The sequence below is a fragment of the Rana temporaria genome, chromosome 10 (genome assembly GCF_905171775.1).
Source record: "Rana temporaria chromosome 10, aRanTem1.1, whole genome shotgun sequence".
NCBI classification, from domain to species: domain Eukaryota; kingdom Metazoa; phylum Chordata; class Amphibia; order Anura; family Ranidae; genus Rana; species Rana temporaria.
Window position 1 is genome coordinate 46840879 of NC_053498.1, and position 22824 is coordinate 46863702.

General features: G+C 46.7%; 1 protein-coding gene across 1 annotated transcript in view; it reads left to right on the plus strand.

Annotated features, from left to right (window-relative positions):
- The window catches only part of MBOAT7 (membrane bound O-acyltransferase domain containing 7), a 631660-nt gene that overhangs the window by 39185 nt on the left and 569651 nt on the right, over window positions 1–22824 (plus strand).

Below are 22824 nucleotides of genomic sequence, written 5' to 3' on the forward strand. Positions count from 1 at the left end.
GTGTATGTGACGGTATCGGTATGATATCCCCATCAACGTTCCCTTCTTCCCATAACGAAAATCACCCCAATATTCCACGAGGAGGGATATCCCTGGAATCGCCCAGAAAGCCACACATGAGACAAGCTTACTGCTAGAACAAGACACTTTAATGACACAAAAACTCAGCTTATATGTGGTTACAACCTGTTAGGAACGCCCCCCCTCACACAGTGGGGTTTCCCATACAGATTATAGGAGACAAGTCGGAGCCGACCATGCAGACACGTTTCTTTAGATAAAGACATCAGTGGAGTTAATTTAATACACTGAAGCAATCAGAATAATTAACATACTACTTCTCTAATCATTTAGCCTGATGATACAATACACATCTTTTAAGGGTAAACACAGATCTTCTTCACACAACACAATAGATCAATTAACGTTTAGAATAGTGAGGGGACATTAGCACGTCAATAACCTGTCAGAGGAATGAATCGCACATGAAATTCCTTTCTACCTCTACCCATATGGCTAGCAGGGAGCAGTAAACTGAGACATATAGGCAAATGTATCACAGTGTATACTACAAGTGTGCTCATTGCTTTGCACCTAAACCCACTTGGTGTATACTACAAGTGTGCTCATTACTTGGTGTATAGTGCACATGTGCTCATTATTTTTCACCTAAACCCACTTGGTGTATAGTGCAAGTGTGCTCATTACTTTGCACCTAAACCCACTTGGTGTATAGTGCAAGTGTGCTCATTACTTTGCACCTAAACCCACTTGGTGTATAGTGCAAGTGTGCTCATTACTTTGCACCTAAACCCACTTGTTGTATACTGCAAGTGTGCTCATTAGTTTGCACATAAACCTACTTGGTGTGTACTGCACATGTCCTCTGCAGTTTGCACCTAAAGCTACGAGGTGTGTGTACTGACTTTGTCCTCTGCAGGCCATTATAATGTCTGGAAGGGCAACAAGGAGAGGCAGGGAGTCACGAGGGCAAGCAGGCTCTGCGTCTAGAGACAACAGTGCTATTGGTGGACACGGTGCATCCTCCTCAGCATGTGGCCGTTGGACACGCTCGTCCTTGTTTTCGGGAGCTGACCGTGTTGAGCCTCAACATGCAGACAAATTGGTAGAGTGGATGACCAAGCCGTCCTCATCCTCTCTCACCCAGGCTGAGCTTACTTTGTCTGGCAAAGTACCTGCCAAGGCGTCCTCTTCCCTCTGCTCAATGGCATCACTAACTTCTTCCCTAGTCCCACCATGTCCTCCCTGAGACTGTTTGAACACAGTGTTGGTTACATGCTTCATGAAGACGTGCAGCGTTTGAAGGCTCCGATGATGGAACACAGATAGAGGAAGGCCGTAATGTGAGCCCAGAGAAAGTGGGTGCCCAAGAAGCACAGCAATCTGGCAGTCATGTTCCCCCAGCTGCAGCATACTGCCAGGTTTTCAACAGTGATGAGGAGGGAGGGGATGATGAGGTCACTGACTCTACGTGGGTGCCTGATAGGAGAGAGGAGGAGGAGGCACAGGCACATCTCCAAAGAGGCAGGATGCCCTCCAGGGGCCAGCTTAAGGGCAGCACACCAACTGCATTACATCGCAGGGCGCTGCTGTGTGTCAGCGTTACTGCAAAAGTTCTTTGGTGTGGGCCTTTTTTGAGACATGTGCATCAGATTGCACCGTTGCTATTTGCAACATATGTCTCAAGCGTATCTCGCGTAGCCAAAACATCACCTGCTTGGGCACCACATGCTTGACCAGACATATGTCGACCTGCCATGCAGTTCGTTGACAAGCCATACCTGAAAGACCCACACCAAAGAACAAAGCGGACCTCCCCTTGCCCCTCATCAGCTGGGATCTCCAACCCCACTATACCCTCAGTCCTCTCTGAAGCCTGCACTGATGGGACTGAAGGTGTAGAATTAGGTTTATCACAACCTAGTAGTACATGCAAGCAATCTACTATCGGTACACCGATGGCAGATTGTACCAGACAAATTTCCCGGCCCCAGCTGCTGCAGGGCCGAAAGAAGTACTCTCCCAGCCATCCACATGCCTGGCGGTTGAATGCTAGCTTAGTTGCTAGCACTTCAACTGCTGCCTTTTCAGTTGGTAGATTGTGCCCCCTTCCGTGAGTTTGTGGAATGTGCTGTATCTCAGTGGCAAGTTCCCAAATGTCACTTTTTCTCATGGAAGGCGATTCGGGCTTTCTACTGCCATGGGCAAGGCAATGTCCATGCCTCGCTGGACAGGGCGGTCAGTGGTACGGTGCATATTACCGCTGACATCTTCCAGCAGGCATGGACAGGGACGTTCCCTCTCTTTCACGGCGCATTGGGTGACTCTGCTGGCAGCTGGGAAGGACGCAGGGCAAGGTACAGTAGTGTTGGAGGTTGTTCTGCCCCCACGCCTCCAAAACACTACTGGTTGTGACACACCTCTCTCCTCCACCCCCTCCTATTCTTCCTCTGTGGCCTCTTCCTGTGCTGATGTGTCCTCGAAACCAGCGGTGCTCCGTAGGCGTACGAGGGGCTACACAGGAATGCAGACAAAGAGATGCCATGCGGTGCTAGAGCTGGTGTGCTTGGGAGACAGGAGCCACACTGGGGCAGAGGTTCTGTCAGCTCTGCAGGGGCAGGCTCAGAGGTGGTTGACTCCATGCCAGCTTAAGCCAGGAATGGTGGTTAGCGACAATGGCACCAACCTCCTCTCTGCCCTGCGACAGGGACAACTGACCCATGTGCCCTGTTTTGCTCATGTCCTGAATTTGGTGGTGCAGCGGTCTTTGGGCAGGTACCCGGGCTTACAGGATGTCCTGAAGCAGGCCAGGAAAGTGCGTGTGCATTTCCGAAGGTCAAATAATGCCAGTGCTAGGCTGACAGACCTCCAAAGGGAATACAACCTGCCCAAGAACCAAATAAACAATGACAATTTACAATAAAGTGCCTGTGCATAAAAATATTAACCGTGAAAAAATGCTACATAGAGTGCCTATGTTTAATCACAAGAAACTGTCCAAAGAGGACAGAAAATAAAATTAAAGTGCATGTGCAATGAATACAAAGTTTTGTGAGTGAATCACAAAGTGTGAACCATAGGGATGGAAAACACACAGAAAAACAGTCAATGGGCTACATAGACTTGATAGCAAACGTCCATATATTCCTTGATCGACACTGCATGTGTGATGGATGTAGGATAAACAGGATTTCACCTCCACCGGTCTAGTCACCCAATAGTGCATAAGAAGATGGCCCCTTACCGCATGTAGTTGACCTTTTTCGCTAAAAAGAGGTCAATTTTAAGCTTGGTTGTCACCATGGACAGAACATAAAGAATCTGAAGCTCCTGTTGGTCCACTCGTTAGGGCATCGTATGAATATAAAAACAGAGAGATACCGCCATAGTATAATAACGTTTCATTTAAAGGATAAAAACAAACACAGTGACGAGTGGAGGCTTACTTGGAAAGTGCCCACATCCCGGCACTGAGGCTTTAGGCTTGTAGATCAGAGTATCGATCCTGAAGACCGGCCGAATAGAGAGCGATGTCCGCGCTGGTGGGATCTGCAGCGTGCGTGTCACCTCGCAAAGGCTGAGAACCAGCTGGACAGGAAGCTGTGCGTGGTCTGCGTGTCGCCTCGACGTACGTTTCAGTAATCCGTCATCGGGAAGCGCCCAGACTCACGCACAAGACCAAAATAAATAGGTCTGTCAATCAGCAAAAGAGTAAAGCGCCAATGAAAGCCTCAATCTCGGTTACTAGGCAACCAGGAAACACAATAGAAGATACGATAATGAACCGCACTCAATTTGAATTCAAAACTAATGAAATAGGCTATACAAAGACACAATGCCATTCAAACCTGGGTAATCAAACGGCGAATGCAGCAATGTGATTAGCAGTAGATATACATTAATAAAAATTCCTTACAATGGTTCTAATCACAAAAATAATATTGATAATAAAATAGACCCATAGTACATACATATTAATAATTAGGGTAAAGAAAAATCGCGCTAACCACACCAATTGTGAAAAAATAAGTGAATAAGTGAAAAGGCAGCAAAAAGCGTGACAAAGCACAGGCATATATGGAAAAAATAAAAATTTTGCGCCAATCTAATTGTTGACACTCAGGTCCGTTGTGAACAACACAAATACAATAAAAATAAATCTGTGCCAATCTAATTATTGACCTTGAAGTCTATTATAAGCAACACAAATAATAATAATAATAAGTGTCCAAAAATTGATGATGATGATAATCTTGAAACAAACACAAAAGTTATCGTATAACGAAACGCGTCTGGATACGGCGTGCAGTGACGTCATCTCGCGTGTATGAGGAGGAAGGGCTCCCATCTATGCCGGCCGGCATTTGTTTGTTTTTATGCTGCTACACATTATTCATTGATGTAAGTAGATTTTAATCCTTTTAATAAAATAATTGTTGGACGTATTACACTATGTGCGGCTTTCTTTTCTGCATGATATGCTGCTGAGCTGCTGCGGTGTGGAGTTTCTGGAAAGATCCCATTAGTGTGATCAGTGCTGTCTGCGCTCCAACTGCATCCCTCCGTGGATGATCTTATGAGGATCTGTGTCGTATACTGGATTCCATTCTGTGCTGTGTCCATATTACCTGGATATCCTGATGGGGATTGTGTTATAACGCTGTTGTATACCTGTCATCTGGTAAGCCTCTGTCTATGTGGTGGTGGCTCACTCTCAAAATCGATGCACTGGGTGGTGTTTGTTTCAAGATTATCATCATCATCAATCAATTTTTGGACACTTATTATTATTATTATTATTATTATTATTTGTGTTGCTTATAATAGACTTCAAGGTCAATAATTAGATTGGCACAGATTTATTTTTATTGTATTTGTGTTGTTCACAACGGACCTGTGTCAACAATTAGATTGGCGCAAAATTTTTATTTTTTCCATAATAATAATTAGAAATAAGAATATAAAAATCTAGATTGTGTAAAAAAATTATTTTACACAAATTCTATAAAAAGGGAAAAAAAGAGAGAGAAAACCTATTTAGGGACTCCCTAATGATCAATCATTGTTCAAAAAACAATTTAGGTCTAGTTCGATATTGAGGCCCAGTGGTCGCATTGTCCTCAGACGATGCAGCCACTGGGACTCCTTTTGGGACACTGCTCGAGTTAAATGGGTACCTCTCCAATGACTGGTGATCCTGTCTATGCCATAAAAGGTCAATTTACCAGGATCCCTGTCATGGAATAAATCAAAATGTTTTGATACACTGTGGTTAGGGTAGCCTTTAAGGATATTGGCTACATGCTCGTTTATCCTTATTTTGAGCTCTCTAGTGGTCCTACCCACATATTGAAAAGTACATGGACACTCCAAGACGTAAGTCACGTACTTGGAGTGACATGTAATGAGGGGCTTAATGGTGTACTCTTGCTTGGTGACACTAGAACTGAATTTGGTGACTTTCCGACCTTTCCTGTTGGTATTTTTGCAGGATCTGCAGCGAGTACAATAGTGGAAACCCGAACTGTCCAAGAAAGTAAGGGGTCTTTCTGGAGGGTCTGGAACATTTCCTGCTATCTGATTTCTAAGGCCTGGGGCTTTGCGGTAAATAAAGTTAGGTTTAGAGTGTAACAGTTTGGACAGATCGTTGTCTTTTAATAAAATGTGCCAAAATTGTTTGAATTTTTTTTCCACATGTTTGTATTGTCTGTGGAATCCAGAAAAAAAATAATTTCACCCTGATAAGGGGGTCTAGGTTTAGATTCAAGCAACGTGTTTCTGTCCATATCTCTGACTACTTTTTTAGTGTCCAACAGTTTGCTTTGTGAATAACCTTTGGCAATAAACCTGGTGGTTAGCATATCTGTTTGTTGTTCAAAATCATCAATGTCATCACAATTGTGACGAATGCGCATAAATTGCCCTTTAGGGACCGCTCCTAACCATTTGGGGTGATGGCAGCTGGTGGTTGGGACACAGCCATTCCTGTCGGTGGACTTGAAAAAGGTTTTGGTACAGATTTTATTATTTTTCTTCATTATGGTCAGATCTAAGTAATTGATGGTAACCAAACTAAATTCAGCTGTAAAGCTAAGACCATATTTGTTAATGTTCATTTGTGATATGAAAACATCTAAGGATTGTTGGGACCCCTCCCATAGCATAAAAATGTCATCTATGTAACGTTTATAGTATGCCAACGATTTATCAGGTTCCCTAAATATGGTTTCTTCCTCCCATTTATCAAGGACTAAATTAGCAACACTGGGGGCATAACGAGCCCCCATTGCAACCCCTTTAATTTGTTTGTAAAACTGGTTTTGTGCCCAAAAATAATTGTTGCCCATTGCCAAAAGAAGGCCTTGCACCAAAAAAGAAATCTGGGTCTCCTGTAGTGTGGATTTTTTGTAAAAGGCCTCTCTTACAGCCACAATGGCATCAGACTGCGCAATATTGGTATATAAAGATTCAACATCTATTGTTACCAGCCAGGTAGTATCTGTGACTGTGACAGAGGCCAAAAGTTCTCTGCTATCTTTTAGATAGGCCTTACCTGTTAAAACCATGGGCTGTAAGAATATATCCAAATACTCTCCAACCCTGGCAAATAGCGAGTCGATCCCGCTTAGTATTAGTCGCCCAGGGGGTTTAGTCCTATGTTTATGAATTTTGGGAATAATATACAGCACCGGAGTGCGTGGAACCTTAGGAACCAAATACGAAGCTTCCTTTTGGGTCAATATGGTTTGGGACAACCCACTATCGACCCAACATGAAAGTTCTTCCTTTAATTTAATCATAGGGTCTCCTGGAAGGGGCAGGTAGGTGGTGGTGTCACTCAAAAGACGTTGGATTTCTCCATAATAGTCCTCTTTTTTGAGTAGCACCACTCCTCCACCTTTGTCCGCAGGTCGGACCACCAAATTTTTGTTTTGTTCTAATCTTTTAATTCCTTCTGTCACCATTTGGTTGTTATTTTTAACTTTATTAACCTCTATTTCTCTAACTTTATCCTGAACCATGTTTTTAAACACCTCTATGTGATGATGTGTCCCCTTGTTCGGGTTAAAAACAGAGTTGTTCTTCAACCCACTATGTTGATAGACCGTAGAAGATGGTTGGGCTGAATTAGTGGTCTGTTGGGAAAAATGCTTTTTGATATTTAATTTTCTTATACATTTTTCAATATCCAAAAATACATTAAATTTATCTATGTTTTTATTAGGAGCGAACTTAAGGCCTTTTGAAAGAACCACAAGTTCAGCCTCTGAAAGTTCGACCTCAGCCAGATTGAATATCCCTTCATCTAGTTGTCCCGGGGCCGTTTTCTTTCTGGCTCCCCCTCTTTTACCTCTTGGTCTAGTTTTTCTATGGTGTTCTTGGTGGTAGCTGGGGGAATTTTGTAAGGTTCTTTCCATCCCCTGCATTCCCCCCCGCTTGCTGGTTATATTGTTGTTGTGCAGGTCTTCCTTTATGACCACCTCTAAAGTGACCTCGCGGAGGTCTGGGGACATAGTATTGTTGATTCTGCTGATAATAGGAATTGGAGGGATCCATAGATCTATAGTCCAAAGGGGCAAATTTGTTATGGGTAGGAATCATGTAGGGAGGGGCATGGTGGAAATCATTGGAAGCCGAATAATGACCCCCATGTGTGGCATTCTCACCTCCAGTGTGGTAAGAGTTATTAGATTGGGATGGAGTCCTAGGTTTTTTTGGGGTATGAATTTTAACTTTGGGTCTAAATGTTGCCTGAGTGACCGTGTTTGGTACTCTATCATTCCTCTCTGTGGAAGTGTCTGATGCTCCATTGGAGCTGGGGACCACTTGCCATTTATATACTTTCTGATCACTGTAGTCTGTGATATCTCTCTGATACTTTTTAAGTTTTTTGTTTTTAATATCACCATCATATTTACATAGATGGACTTGAAGGACCTGAGCCCTCTCAATAAAAGCTTCTGTACTCATTAAAGGTTCCATTTGTTGTTTAAGATCTGCAATATTGGCTTCAATTAAAACATTTTTGGATTTTCTTCTCCTAATCATGAGCTGTAATAATTTTTGCTCACACGCATTGAAAAATTGAAACCAATCATCCAACAAAGAGAGGTCTTCAATGCCATCATTAGGATAAACGTCCCACCTCAAGCTGCGAGGAGTGAGGTTTTTGCTGATATATACCTTAGCCAATATCCTTAAAGGCTACCCTAACCACAGTGTATCAAAACATTTTGATTTATTCCATGACAGGGATCCTGGTAAATTGACCTTTTATGGCATAGACAGGATCACCAGTCATTGGAGAGGTACCCATTTAACTCGAGCAGTGTCCCAAAATGAGACCCAGTGGCTGCATCGTCTGAGGACTATGCGACCACTGGGCCTCAATATCGAACTAGACCTAAATTGTTTTTTGAACAATGATTGATCATTAGGGAGTCCCTAAATAGGTTTTCTCTCTCTTTTTTTCCCTTTTTATAGAATTTGTGTAAAATTAATTTTTTACACAATCTATATTTTTATATTCTTTCTAATTATTATTATGTATGTACTATGGGTCTATTTTATTATTTTTATTATTAATATTATTTTTGTGATTAGAACCATTGTAAGGAATTTTTATTAATTTTTATTAATGTATATCTACTGCTAATCACATTGCTGCATTCGCCGTTTGATTACCCAGGTTTGAATGGCAGCAAATGTGTTCTAATGGATTGTGTCTTTGTATAGCCTATTTCATTAGTTTTGAATTCACATTGAGTGCGGTTCATTATCGTATCTTCTATTGTGTTTCCTGGTTGCCTAGTAACCGAGATTGAGGCTTTCTTTGGCGCTCTACTCTTTTGCTGATTGACAGACCTATTTATTTTGGTCTTGTGCGTGAGTCTGGGCGTTTCCTGATGACGGATTACTGAAACGTACGTCGAGGCGACACGCAGACCACACACAGCTTCCTGTCCAGCTGGTTCTCAGCCTTTGCGAGGTGACACGCACGCTGCAGATCCCACCAGCGCGGACATCGCTCTCTATTCGACCGGTCTTCAGGATCGATACTCTGATCTACAAGCCTAAAGCCTCAGTGCCGGGATGTGGGCACTTTCCAAGTAAGCCTCCACTCGTCACTGTGTTTGTTTTTATCCTTTAGATTAAACGTTATTATACTATGGCGGTATCTCTCAGTTTTTATATTCATACGATGCCCTAACGAGTGGACCAACAGGAACTTCAGATTTTTTATGTTCTGTCCATGGTGACAACCAAGCTTAAATTGACCTATTTTTAGCGAAAAAGGTCAACTACATGCGGTAAGGGGCCATCTTCTTATGCACTATTGGGTGACTAGACCGGTGGAGGTGAAATCCTGTTTATCCTACATCTATCACACACGCAGTGTCGATCAAGGAATATATGGACATTTGCTATCAAGTCTATGTAGCCCATTCACTGTTTTTCTGTGTGTTTTCCATCCCTATGGTTCACACTTTGTGATTCACTCACAAAACTTTGTATTCATTGCACATGCACTTTAATTTTATTTTCTGTCCTCTTTGGACAGTTTCTTGTGATTAAACATAGGCACTCTATGTAGCATTTTTTCACGGTTAATATTTCAACATTTTTATGCACAGGCACTTTATTGTAAATTGTCATTGTTTATTTGGATTTTCACATAACTAAATAGCGCCCCCCTATCCATTTTTCACATGTCCATTCTTACTTGAATTTTCAGGGGAGCAGCTTTTTTTATTTAGTTTTTATATTTCGTTGGCGTGAGATCCTTACCCCACTGCCCAAGAACCGCCTAATCTGTGACATGCCCACCAGATGGAACTCTACATTGGCCATGCTGCAGCGGCTGCACACACAGCAGAGGGCCATCAATGAGTACCTGTGCCAATATGGCAGCAGAACTGGGTCAGGGGAGCTTGGGTTCTTTCCCCACGCCAGTGGGCCTTGATCAGGGATGCATGCACTGTCCTGTCACCATTTGAGGAGGCCACGAGGATGGTGAGTAGTGACAGTGCATGCATCAGTGAGACTGTCCCTCTTATTCACATGTTGGAGCACATGCTACGTGGAATAATGGACAGGGCCCTTGAGGCAGAACAGAGGGAGGAAGAGGAGGACTTCCTTAACTCTCAAGGCCCCCCTTTATTCAGACAGTGGTCCTGCTTGCCCGCCTAGCACACAGGAAGAGGACGACGAGGAGGAGGAGGATTGTATCAGCAGCATGGAGGTGGAGCCTAGCACTCAGCAGCAGCAGTCTTCAAGGGATCGATTACAGTCCCAAGGAACCCATGGACTTTTACGTGGCTGGGATGAGGTGGCTGCGGATCCTGTCGTCCTCCGTGACCCAGAGGACTGTGCCCCGAATTCCTCAGCAAACCTACGCTGCATGGCCTCCCTGATCCTGCAAAGCCTGCATAAGAATCCTTTTATTCGTGGTATCAAGGAGAGGGATCATTACTGGCTGGCAACTATCCTTGATCCACGTTACAAGCGTAAGGTTGCGGACCTTATCTTGCCGTCAGAGGGAGCAGAAGATGAAACATCTTCGGGAGGCCTTGCAGAAAGGTCTGTGCAACGCGTTCCCAGAACCTGGGGTATCACCAAATCCTGGTCCTGGACAACGTGTTGCTGAGGCTTCGGTGAGTCACAGAGCGGTGGAGAAGGTGGCCGTCTGACCGATGCGTTCAGACAATTTTTTAGTCCGCAGCCCCAAGGTATGACCGGTTCCAGCAACCATCGCCAGCGTCTGTTTTACATGGTGCGGGAATACCTAGGGGCAAGATCAGACTTGGACACCTTTCCCAACGAAAATCCTCTGGCTTACTGGGTCTTGAGGATGGATCACTGGCCAGAGCTTGCACAGTACGCAATTGAGCTACTGGCTTGTCCTGCATCCAGCATTCTTTCAGAACGCACATTCAGTGCTGCTGGAGGCTTTGTGACCGAACACAGGGTGCGCCTCTCCACCGACTCCGATCGACTGACCTTCATAAAAATGAATCGGTGTCAGGGTACTAGCTCCATCTCTGACAGATTCCCGCACATGCCCAGTAGAATGACATTTCGGCGCATGCCTGTGCGTGGTTTGCGCGCACGCATGCGCGGTACGGCAGCGCGCCGTGTGCGTGGAAGCGCGCACGTGCACGTATGCGGCAACCCTGGGGCCAATCAGAGGCCGGACATTCCTATTTAAACCAGCAGCCTTCCCTGAACAGGTTGCTGGTTTGTCTTCAGCTCCTATGTGTTTACCTGTTGCCGTACCTGCCTGTTTTGACCCGGAATTCCTGACGACTCTCCTCTCACCTGGAACCTCTGACCCTTTGGCTAACGTTACCTGGATTGCTGTTATCTCCTGCCCCTTGACCTTGGCTTGCTCTCATGGACTCCCTCTGAACTCTCCTGCCCTTGACCCTCGGCTTGTGACTCGGATTTGCCCTCATCTCCTGTGGACCCTACCAGACTCACCTACCAGTTCCTGCCTGACCAACGCTTGTCTCCAGTCTTCTGCACCTGCCCTGCTTCTGTCAGCTGCACCAAGTCTTCCTGCCAGCTCCCGGCGCCGGTGCCTCCTTGTGCCGTCCCTCCTCTGTCCCAACTCCAGGGAGTGGTCTGCACAGGGTCGCAAAGGTGAGCCGCCCTCAGCATCTCGGTCTCGGTGAGTACAGGCTCTGACAATCGGGCTTGGATCAACACCAGCTACCAAGCACCTGATGCTGATGTAACTGAATAATTTTTTTGAAATGTCAGATCCCTTGGAGACTGCCTATGCTAATGCTGAGTCACTGTCCTGTTATGCTGACTGAATATTCTTTTTCCTCCTCAATGATCTTGCTGATAGCTAGTAAGAACATTGTTGGTTCTGGGCACTGCCACCAATTTTTCTGCCCCTGTCTAACAGGGGCGTATAATAACAATTTTTGATGCAATACTTTGCATGTGGCTCTTTGCTGCGCTCCAATTACAGTATCTGTGAGGGGTTGCAGTGTTGTGGCACCTCCACCAGTGCCTAACGCCCAATTTTTCTGCCCCTGTTCTAGTATTTTTCTTTGATTATTTTCTAATTTGGGTTTATTGTAGCTTTCTCCTGAGTTATCCTAGTGCCCTGTTTATTTTCCTTTACTAAATACTCATCATTGTCAATGTAAACACCACAAATCTAGATTTGTTCTTTTAGGCAGCATTGATATAATAATAAGCCACACATTGTTGAGTATCCAAAAATATTTATTGTTTCACATTTAAAATGTGCCTTTTTTTTCTATCCAAAAAGATCTTAATAAAAAAAATATATATATAATATATATATTTCTAATATCAAGAAATATATTTTTGGCAAAAAAATATTTGTCAATTTTTTTTTATAATTTTTTTTTTTTTTAGAGAGATCTTCTTCTTTTTTTTTAGATATTTTATTTATTTTGTATTTTCTTTGAGAATAACAAAATTAACACATTTCTGGTTAAAACGCATGAACAATGACCAACTTTTTAGCATTTGTCATTGTTCATGCGTTTTAGCCAGACAACTAGAGATTCCACTTTTTAAAAAAAATTAAAACAAAACATACATATAAAAACAAAAACTTTAAAACTTTTTTTTTAAACCCTCCCCAGAACATCCATTAAATTCTTTAGTTTTCGCTCCACCGTTTGTGTTTTCTTTCTCATCTGCCCCAAACAGATGTGGATGTCCTTTATTTCAGCCCTGCAGGACAACACCTCTCCAATTAACAGCTGGGCGCTGTATGTGTCCAATCCACCATCAACAGCACGAATACCTCCTGAAATTTTGGAAACAAACCATGTATTACAATTATGCTGGCCTACATCTATTACCTGAAGCTGTGCTGTATGACACTGACCTGATGTGGTGCCAGTTTCCACTTCCTGCACATCCCGTGGGGCTTGGGTATGTGTGGGGTTTCTCTGCTCCAGTCTTGAAGCTTGATTGCGCCCTATGAGATTGTAAAAAAGGGATACATGATTCAAAAAGATTAGAGGTCTGAAAGAGGAATATGAATCATTCTTTTTATAAAGTGTGGTACAATTGTCTGTTTTTACAATCCTTCTAAGCTTAACACAGGATTGTATCCATTACCAAAGCTGCTACATTTCTCTATCTTTGGCCAAGTTTCCTACATGGAAACACACCAAGTATCCACTGGATCACCTCTGTGTGACACCCTAAAAAGGTTGTTCTTGTGGCCTACACTCAGTGCCGATCCTGACCTCCCTGGGGCCCTAAGCAAAAAGACATGGCACATTAAACATGAGAAGCGAGGGGCGCTGACGACGGTGACATGTCACAATAAAGAAAGTTGAGAAGCGGCGGGAGGGGGTGTTCTGCTGTCGGAAATTACATCTTACATTAAATTGAGAAGCTGGGGGTGCTGACTTCTTACCTCTTCTCCCATGCAGCCAGCGAGTTGAGAAGCGGGGTGAGGGGGCGAAAATGACTTCTCACCAGGCTGGGCCTCTAGTAATTTGGGGGGCCCTTCGCAGCGTTGCGGGGCCCTAAGCGTCTTGCATAGTGAGCCTATAGGGCGGATCGACCCTGCCAACACTTGTGCTACTGAGTCCATATGTGTAACCAACTGCTGAGCATACTCTCCTTTTACTGTATATTGACTTAAGTTGGATTATTTAAATCTAGTTAAGAACACATCTACATTAAATAAAAAATTGGTCTCACATAAATAGATCATAAATAGAATGAACGACGAATCATACGACCAATTATTATGCCCACAAACATGAACCTTGAGACATCTATTCTTGAACTGTATATATACAACTTGAAAGAAAAAGCACATGCCGCACAATAATAAAAAAACTAATCAGAGTACACATGAAAATTACTTACTTCTTCTGATGACTTTTTTAATCTTCTCCATTTGCTCCGGCTCTCTTAATTTAAGGTCAGACCACCTTTTGCGGAGCTGTTCCCTTGACCTGCGCACCCCAAATTTATGGTGGAGACTATTCTGCACATTGTCCATGATCTGGGCCTTCAGTTTGTTTGGGTTCTTGTAAGGGCCATGTTTTCCATCATAATCCTCCCTCCTTAGGATTGCCACCATTTCCACCATCTCCTCAAACGCCATATTTGTGGCCTTGTACCTCCTGATCCTGTGTCTGGTGTGTGCTACCGCCTGGCTTCGCTCCTGGCTTGAGGTTGCAGCTTGCTGTGTGTCCTCCATGGTGTTTTGCTTTGAACGACTGAAAAGGGGCGGGGAAAGTATTAAAACGATTGTCGGGCGGGGAAACGTGCAGAGCTTCTCGCATGCGCAGTGTATAAAGGGATACTGCATGAGTGAAAACGTTGTTCACAGTCTGTGGAAGAAGGCGGAAGAAACAATGGTGTAGTACGACGGTATGTAACGTGATTTTGGACTTTATGATCAGTGGATGATTTTGTGGGTTAGATATGGGGAGAAAGCTTAGTAGTAGAGGCTTGACTGACATTAGCTTTTTTTTTTGCTTAATTTTGACTTGCAGAAATAATGGAGGCCTTCAGAGAACAGGAGTTCTTCACATAATTTGTTCAAAGGGGGCCCGGGATGGCAACCCCCCTTTTTTCTAGAATTTTTCTTTCCCCAAAAAATAATTTATTCAGCCAAGATCTGGCATTGGAATGCCCCCACCCCCCACCCCTAAAATAATCGACATATTGTTGACACACAGCACGTGCGCTTTGGGGGGCCAAGCCTGTATGGCCAGCCTCACGGGCCGCCGCTGGAACATCAATGGCCTCATCAGGCACAAGTGTCATGTAGTTTAAGTGTCTCTTTAGGAAATTGTGCAATATGCAGCAGCAAAGTATGACATGGTTGAGATTCTACTTAACAACAAACCTACAGTCCCTGTCTTGTTTGTATACTGCTGTTCAAAGTATATAGGGCCAAAGGGTCTTGTAATGACCTGGGGGGATATTGATATTGTATATTGGGCTTTAAAATGATTACTTTTGAATTCGAATGTTCGAGTCCCATAGACGTCAAATGGGGTTCGAAACGTTTGTGCGAACGGATGGTCCGTTCGAAGGTACTGGTGCGAACAGAACGATTTTTGTTATAAAATCATCACGCTCAATTCTTTTGAAAACATTTTTCGGCATACTGTGCTCAAAAGGTTGCCTACCCCTGGTCTATTAGGTAAAATGGTAGCCAATATATTATTCTTTAATGAGATGGGCCAGTGTTAAAGATTTTGAAAAAAAAACGAAAAAAACCAAACTGTTGCCTAGACGGACGTGTGAGGGGAGAGCTCCTGCCATCCAGCTGACTGTTAAGCTCCTACCTCATGCACCTCGCCCTCCACGCGATCCCCAGAGCCTCCCAGTCAGTGCACCGCCTGACCACAGCATTGCGGCGCTCTCTGCCCCCAGAGCCGCCTGACAGACGGCTCCAGTGCAAGGTATGGTGGCCATCTTGCTCCACCCAAGCTTAGGGCTGGCACTCACCCCTAGCCACAGCGCACCCCTTTTTCGACCGCTGGAGCTGCCCAGGCTGTCGCACTGCTTTACTATTTCACCTATGGGGGCGCGTGGCTGACGATGGACGGCTGACGACATGTACCGCTGAGCTCTGTGCTCTCCCGACAACCGCAGGCTGGATTCCCAACTAATCACACACGTCCTGCTGATGGCGGCTTCCTGCTCTACCTCTGCTGAACTGCAACAAGGCACTATTCAACGGTACCTGCTACGTACAACCTCACAGGACTCCCGTACAGGGAAAGACAAACTTTCAACAAGCCGAACTCCTGGCAAACCAAAGCCTCCTCCCCCGACTGCAGCGGCTTCCTCTACCAGTGTGAACAACTTGGGTGCACACCCAGCTCCCCCGATGGACCCTCCAGATCCACTAACCGGATTCACACTGTCCCCTACCACAAACGTAGACACTGTCTCAGCAGAGATGCTTTCCCCAGGCTCCACGTCTACTGCCCTACTCTCTGCCTTCCATGCTGACTTTTATTCCCGCAATCCAAAATGGAAACTTTTCTCCACGTTGAACTGAATGCCCTTAAACAACGGGCTTCGGCATCGGAGGTAACAGTTTCTGCTATGGCTACCACCCAAGAAGACCATTCAGCCTGTATAACGGCCCTTGAAACTGCATCTATGGCTCATCTTTCCTGTTTACGGCAACACCAGCTCCCAATAGATAGTGAAAACCGGAGCCGCAGAAACAACATCCGGCTGCAGGGTGTCCCGGAGGCAATTTCAGGTACTGATCCCAAACCCACTATCATTTCTATCCTCAATCAATCAGGTCCTGGGCAGGGAAGTTACATCCCCTTTTGAATTGGACAGAGTGCATAGAGTGGGGGGCATGGGGAGCGACCACAGAGACTGCCATTGTGACGTCCACTGCCGTGTGCTTTACTATACCCTGAAGGAAGAGATCTCACGCAAGGCCTGGCGCCTAGGCCCACTGTACTTTCACGGATCCTCCATACACCTATACCCGGATCTTTCCCGCAACACGCTGTACATGTGGCGAGTGGTCTGCCCACTGCTTAAATTCGCCAAATAGGTGCAATGTACACTTGGGGCCACCCCTTTAGCATCAAAGTGACCCAGGATGAAAACCACAAATTTGTCCAGTCAGATCTGGACCAGCTTCCTGCCCTCTTCCTGGACCAGGACCCTATCACTGTCCCAAACTGGTTAGACCCTCCCCTGCAACGTGGAAGACGCCCACAGTCTAGATCGGTACCTTCCGGTCCTAAAGAACGGCGAGCCACGTCACCAGAAGACTGATCCAAACTCTTTTCTATGTCTTTTCCTCCACCAGGAGGTTACAGTTCTTATCCTGGACCCTGGCCTGCCCTTGCTTTGACTATGTTTTCTCTCTTTTGTTTTCTCTTCCCTTTTTTACTTGTGTTCCCCTCCCATTGACTACTGATCTCTTGAATGCTACTAACGGTTTAGCTGTCTTGCTTGGCTCGGGGAGTCTTTCATTGCCCTCAGCTGGTACAGTTGTGCTTGCTGGGGCTCTGGAAAGGCAGATGGTAATGTTGATATTGCTTATTAGTTTGTAGTGGACCCGTTTTGCATCAGACCGCCCTGGCCCTCATCATATTTCCGCACCATCCTGATTACACTGATAACATAACTGCTATATGTGTTTAGATAAACTGGGAGCCTTCTATCAATTTGTGACGACGATCATAGATAATGCTGCTATAAATGTAGTAATTGGTGTGTCCAATCCCTGCATGACCACATGAGAATGTGTGCCTTTTATTTTATTTTGTCCCCAGCTTGTTTATACCCTGTTCTTCACTGTTATTTTTCATATACTTCTATATTGCAAATTATGCACAAGAGTACCAATGGTATTAGTTATACACTCTGCTCTTTAGTGACTAGGAAGTTGAGCATTAGATGCCATGGTCATTGGGTGTGTTACATTTATGTTATATGCCTGCTAAGTTGTCGGGATCACAACTCAGCTGTTCTAACCTCGTTCTCTCTCCCTAAATAGGATTGGCACAGTTTGTGCCTACCATGTGATATTTCACGAAGTGTTTCGTTTTCAAGGACACTTTAATATTTTTTTGAGCCACCTTCCCCAGGTGCTCTCTCTGATCAACCTCTTCCCCACCTCTCTACTCCTCCTTTCTTCCTCCCCAACTGTTTTTTTGACCCCCCTCCCTCTACTCCAGTCCCCCTTTCTCTTTTCCCTTTTTTTCTCTTCTCTCTTTGTCACTCTATCATGGCCCACACAGTGATTTCTCACCACAGGCTATAATTCTGTTCCTACAATGTTACTGGCCTCAATGCTGCCACAAACAGAGGACAATTCCTTTATCAAATGCACAAACGCCAAGTCAAGGTGCTTCTTCTCCAAGAGACACATTTTCACTCTGCCTCCACTCTTTCCTGTTCCAACAGATATTTCAACAGATGGTTCCATAGCACTAACCCAACCCAGAAAGCCAAGGGAGTGTCTATTGCCTTTCATAAGACACTCCCTATAGAAGTGCTTGATCATCTCTCTGACCCTCAGGGAAGGTATGTTTTTGTGAAATTCATTTTATGGGGTGCCAAATTTACGGTAGCCCAGGGCTTGACAAATTTGCTTGAAATCTAGGAGCCAGCTAGAAAAGTTAGGAGCCAGTTTTTTTTTCCAGCATGCCGAATAGCTGGCTTCTGTCGGACCGGCTGCCATACACACGGGCCGAATGGCAGCCAGTTTTTATTGAACCGACCAATGTCGCCCGGCATTCGGCCCGTGTGTACAAGGCTTGATGGTGTGATGGGCAGTAGCTCACAGTACAGCAAGGTGGGGATGATGGGAGATCCAGTGACTCATGCCACCCTAGGCCCCTTGCACACGGGCGCCTCTGCTAAGCGGAATCTGTTTGCTCAGTGAAGATTTCTCTGCTAATCCTCGCTGAGCAGGTGGATGACAGGTCCTCAGTATACAGCTGATTGTGTTATAATTATATACAGAGCTCTGTATACAGCTGGCTATGTCTGGACTTATAGTCTCCCACAACCCCAGGCTGTGTATTAGGGTGAATGCTGGGACATGTAGTCCCCCATGACCTCAGGCTGTGTATTGCAGTGAATGCTGGGATTTGTATTCCCCATCCCAGGCTGTGTATTGTGGTGAATTCTCGGACTTGTAGTCCCCATCCCAAGCTGTGTATTGTGGTGAATGCTGGGACTTGTAGTCTCCATCCCAAGCTGTGTATTGTGGTGAATGTTGGGACTTGTAGTCCCCATCCTAGGAGGTGTATTGCGGTGAATGCTGGGACTTTTAGTCCACATCCCAGGCTGTGTATTGTGGTGAATGCTGAGAGGGTTGCTAGAGGGACTGGTGGACAGAGAGGGATGGGCTGACAGGTGGACAGAGAGGGATGGGTGGACAGAGGCACAGGCGGACATATGGATGGGTGGACAGAGGCACAGGCGGACATATGGGTGGGTGGACAGAGGGACAGGCGGACAGAGGGATGGGTGGACAGAGGGACAGGCGGACAGAGAGGGATGGGTGGACAGAGGGACAGGTGGACAGAGAGGGATGGGTGGACAGAGGGACAGGCGGACAGGGAGGGATGGGTGGACGGAGGGACAGGCAGACAGAGAGGGATGGGTGGACAGAGGCACAGGCGGACAGAGAGGGATGGGTGGACAGAGGGACCGGCGGGCAGAGAGGAATTGGTGGACAGGCGGGCAGAGAGGAATTGGTGGACAGGCGGGCAGAGAGGGATTGGTGGGCAGAGGGATTGGTGGACAGAGGGACAGGCGGGCAGAGAGGGATGGGTGGACAGAGGGACAGGTGGGCAGAGAGTGATTGGTAGACAGAGGGACAGGCGGGCAGAGAGGGACGGGTGGACAGAGGGACGGGTGGACAGAGGGACAGGTGGACAGAGGGATGGGTGGACAGGCGTGTATTTATCCATTCTCCTTTCATATTTTCCATCATCTTTTGTGTCTATCTTCTCTCTGTTCAGATTGCTCATCACCTCCTATTTAATTTCCTTCTCCTTTCAGATCTTCTGTATCCTCCCATGTCTCTCTCTTCTCCATTTAGACTGTCCCTTACCTTCTACATTTCTCCTGCAAGACCAGCCCCGCCTGCCCGCATCCACACATGACAAGCTTGGCCGAGCCAATCGCAGGGCGCGCCGCTCGTGTGAACTCCAAATCCCAGAATGCCACAGTGTGTGGCCGAACATGACCCTGGTCGGCCAATCACAGGGCGCTTGAGTAGGATGGCCTGGGGGGACATTGCCACCTTGCATCCCGGCCCCTGGTGTGTCTGGTAATGGAGGGGGTGCAGTGCTGGGGTCGCTCCCATGCCTTGTACGCTGTGGAAGGTGTGAATGTTGGGACTCCACCGTAGCATCACGTATCGGTGGGAAATAGCTAGGGGCGTGTTTTGCAAGTCTTGCTTGTCGCAACCCCGGCCACCTCAAGAGGGTGCCAGTGCATCTCGCTCCAGCAGGCCGCATAGCCGTGGCCTCAATTACCGGCCAGTGTGGCCGATGAGATCGCGGGGGGGGGCGCACAGAGACACAAGATTCATTTAGCTGTGCTGACCCAGGAGCCAGGTCGCTAATTCTAGGCGCAACGGCGACCTGGCACCCGAAATTTGTCGAACCCTGCGGTAGCCAACATTTACCTTCCGAATATTAATCAAGTGTCGTCCGCGTTGCAGTACTTGAGGATTCTGTCAGGATTCATGGAGGGTGAGCTCATCTTGGGAGGGGATCTTAACACCCCTCTAGAACAACTTTTAGATTCCTCCACCTCGCGATCGTGTATCTCATTCCCCAAACTGAGGGCACTGAAACTGGCATTCTACGATCTGCGTCTTGTAGATGTTTGGAGGGTGTTGCACCCCACATCCCGTAATTATACCCACTTCTCTCATGAACATCACACTTATAGTCGCATAAACTACATAATGAGTGACCATAGCTGTCTAGATTGGTCTCTTGAATGCAACATAGACCCAATGGTCTGGTCTGACCACTCTCCTATACACATGATGTTCTCACTCCCCTCCACTCTGGGAGTGGACATAATGCTTGAACGATTCGTTGCCTACGAATTCGGAGTGTGTGACGAGGGTTTCGGATACAATAAATAACTTTTTTGTTGATCACGCCTCGGATACAACATCGTTGCCCTTTCAATGGGAGGCACTAAAAGCAGTTCTACATGGAACCTTTTTATCCAAATGGGTACACGTCTAAAAAAGGAACACTCAGCCGCCATAGAGGCAGCAATTCAAACACTTAGAAACTGAGCACAAACGATCCCCGACAGTGACAACGTTGACGGACGTTTCTAAGGCAAGTCACAACTCGGAGATTTTTATGAGACCTCCGCACGCACATATGCAGATAAGCTCGCTTTCCATCAATATAAGTTTCGAGATAAAAGTGGTCGGTCATTGGCTCGCTCCCTGCATCCAAAAGTATCTTCCACTTTTGTGCCCCATATTCGAGAGGCGCAGGGAGAATTGGTCTCCTCACCCTCTAAGATGGCTGAGGAATTCAGGTACTTGTATCAATCCCTGTACAATATCCCTGCGACTCGATTGACAGGTTCCCCTTCTACCGGGGTGGAATGTCCTACAGTAGGTGTTTGTGATATTGTGTTTTTAGCACGACAGCATCGCGCTGATTCTCGGCGACATGGTGCCGAGATCTCGCCGACATCGCACTCACTGGAATAGTGACAGCACATCCCAGCAAGCGCGTCATAGAAGCGACGGGAGATCCGACTTGGATTCCCGCCAATTCTACACGTGTGCGGCGTTTGTTATGAATCCTGAGGGGGAAGTCCCCGCCGGATTTTAAAAAAAAATCCGGCATGGGTTCCCCCCTCAGGAGCATACCGGGCCCTTAGGTCTGTTATGGGTTGTAAGGAGAGCCCCCCTACGCCGAAAAAAACGGCGTAGGGGGTCCCCCTACAATCCATACCAGACCCGTATCCAAAGCACGCTACCCGGCCAGCCAGGAAGGGAGTGGGGACGAGCGAGCGCCCCCCCTCCTGAGCCGTACCAGGCTGCATGCCCTCAACATGGGGGGGGTTGGGTGCTCTGGGGCAGGGGGGCGCACTGCGGCCCCCCCACCTCAGAGCACCCTGTCCCCATGTTGATGAGGACAGGGCCCCTTCCCGACAACCCTGGCCGTTGGTTGTCGGGGTATGCGGGCGGGAGGCTTATCGGAATCTGGGAGCCCCCTTTAATAAGGGGGCCCCCAGATACCGGCCCCCCACCCTAAGTGAATGAGTATGGGGTACATCATACCCCTACCCATTCACCTGCAAGAAAAGTGGTAAAAACACAAATAAACCACACAGGGTATTAAAATATTTTATTAGTCTGCTCCGGAGGCCTCCCCTGTCTTCTTAGCTCTTTTACCAGGGGAGGCTTCTTCTTTAACGTCTTCGGGTGGGTGGGGGCCGCCGTCTGGTTCTCTTCCACCGCCGGGGGGGGTCGCTTTTAAAAAAGCCCCCACCCCCGGCGGGTTTCCTCCGGCTTCTTCGGCGGGGGGCTTCTTCCGCTATCCCGACGGGTCTTCTCCGCTATCCGGGGGGGTCTTCTCAACTCTCCGGGGGTCTCCTTCTGTGTTCGCCGCTCTCCGCTGTTGACTCGGCGCACCCCGGTTCTTCGTCTCGCTGTCCGGTGCCTTCTTCCGTGCTGTACGTCTTCTTCTCCTTCCGTGCTGTGAGTTCTTCTTCCGTGCTGTGACGTCATGTTCTTCACTTCTCTTCTTCTCCCGATGTTGACACGCCGGCTCTTCTCGCTGAAATGACTGATGCGCGCCTTGCATCGGACCTATATAGGCCTCACAGTCCCATCATGCTCTGTACCTACCCATGTGATACCTACAGTACCCACGTGGGTAGGTATCACATGGGTAGGTACAGAGCATGATGGGACTGTGAGGCCTATATAGGTCCGATGCAAGGCGCGCATCAGTCATTTCAGCGAGAAGAGCCGGCGTGTCAACATCGGGAGAAGAAGAGAAGTGAAGAACATGACGTCACAGCACGGAAGAAGAACTCACAGCACGGAAGGAGAAGAAGACGTACAGCACGGAAGAAGGCACCGGACAGCGAGACGAAGAACCGGGGTGCGCCGAGTCAACAGCGGAGAGCGGCGAACACAGAAGGAGACCCCCGGAGAGTTGAGAAGACCCCCCCGGATAGCGGAGAAGACCCGTCGGGATAGCGGAAGAAGAAGCCCCCCCGCCGAAGACGCCGGAGGAAACCCGCCGGGGGGGGGGGGGTTTTAAAAGAGACCCCCCCCGG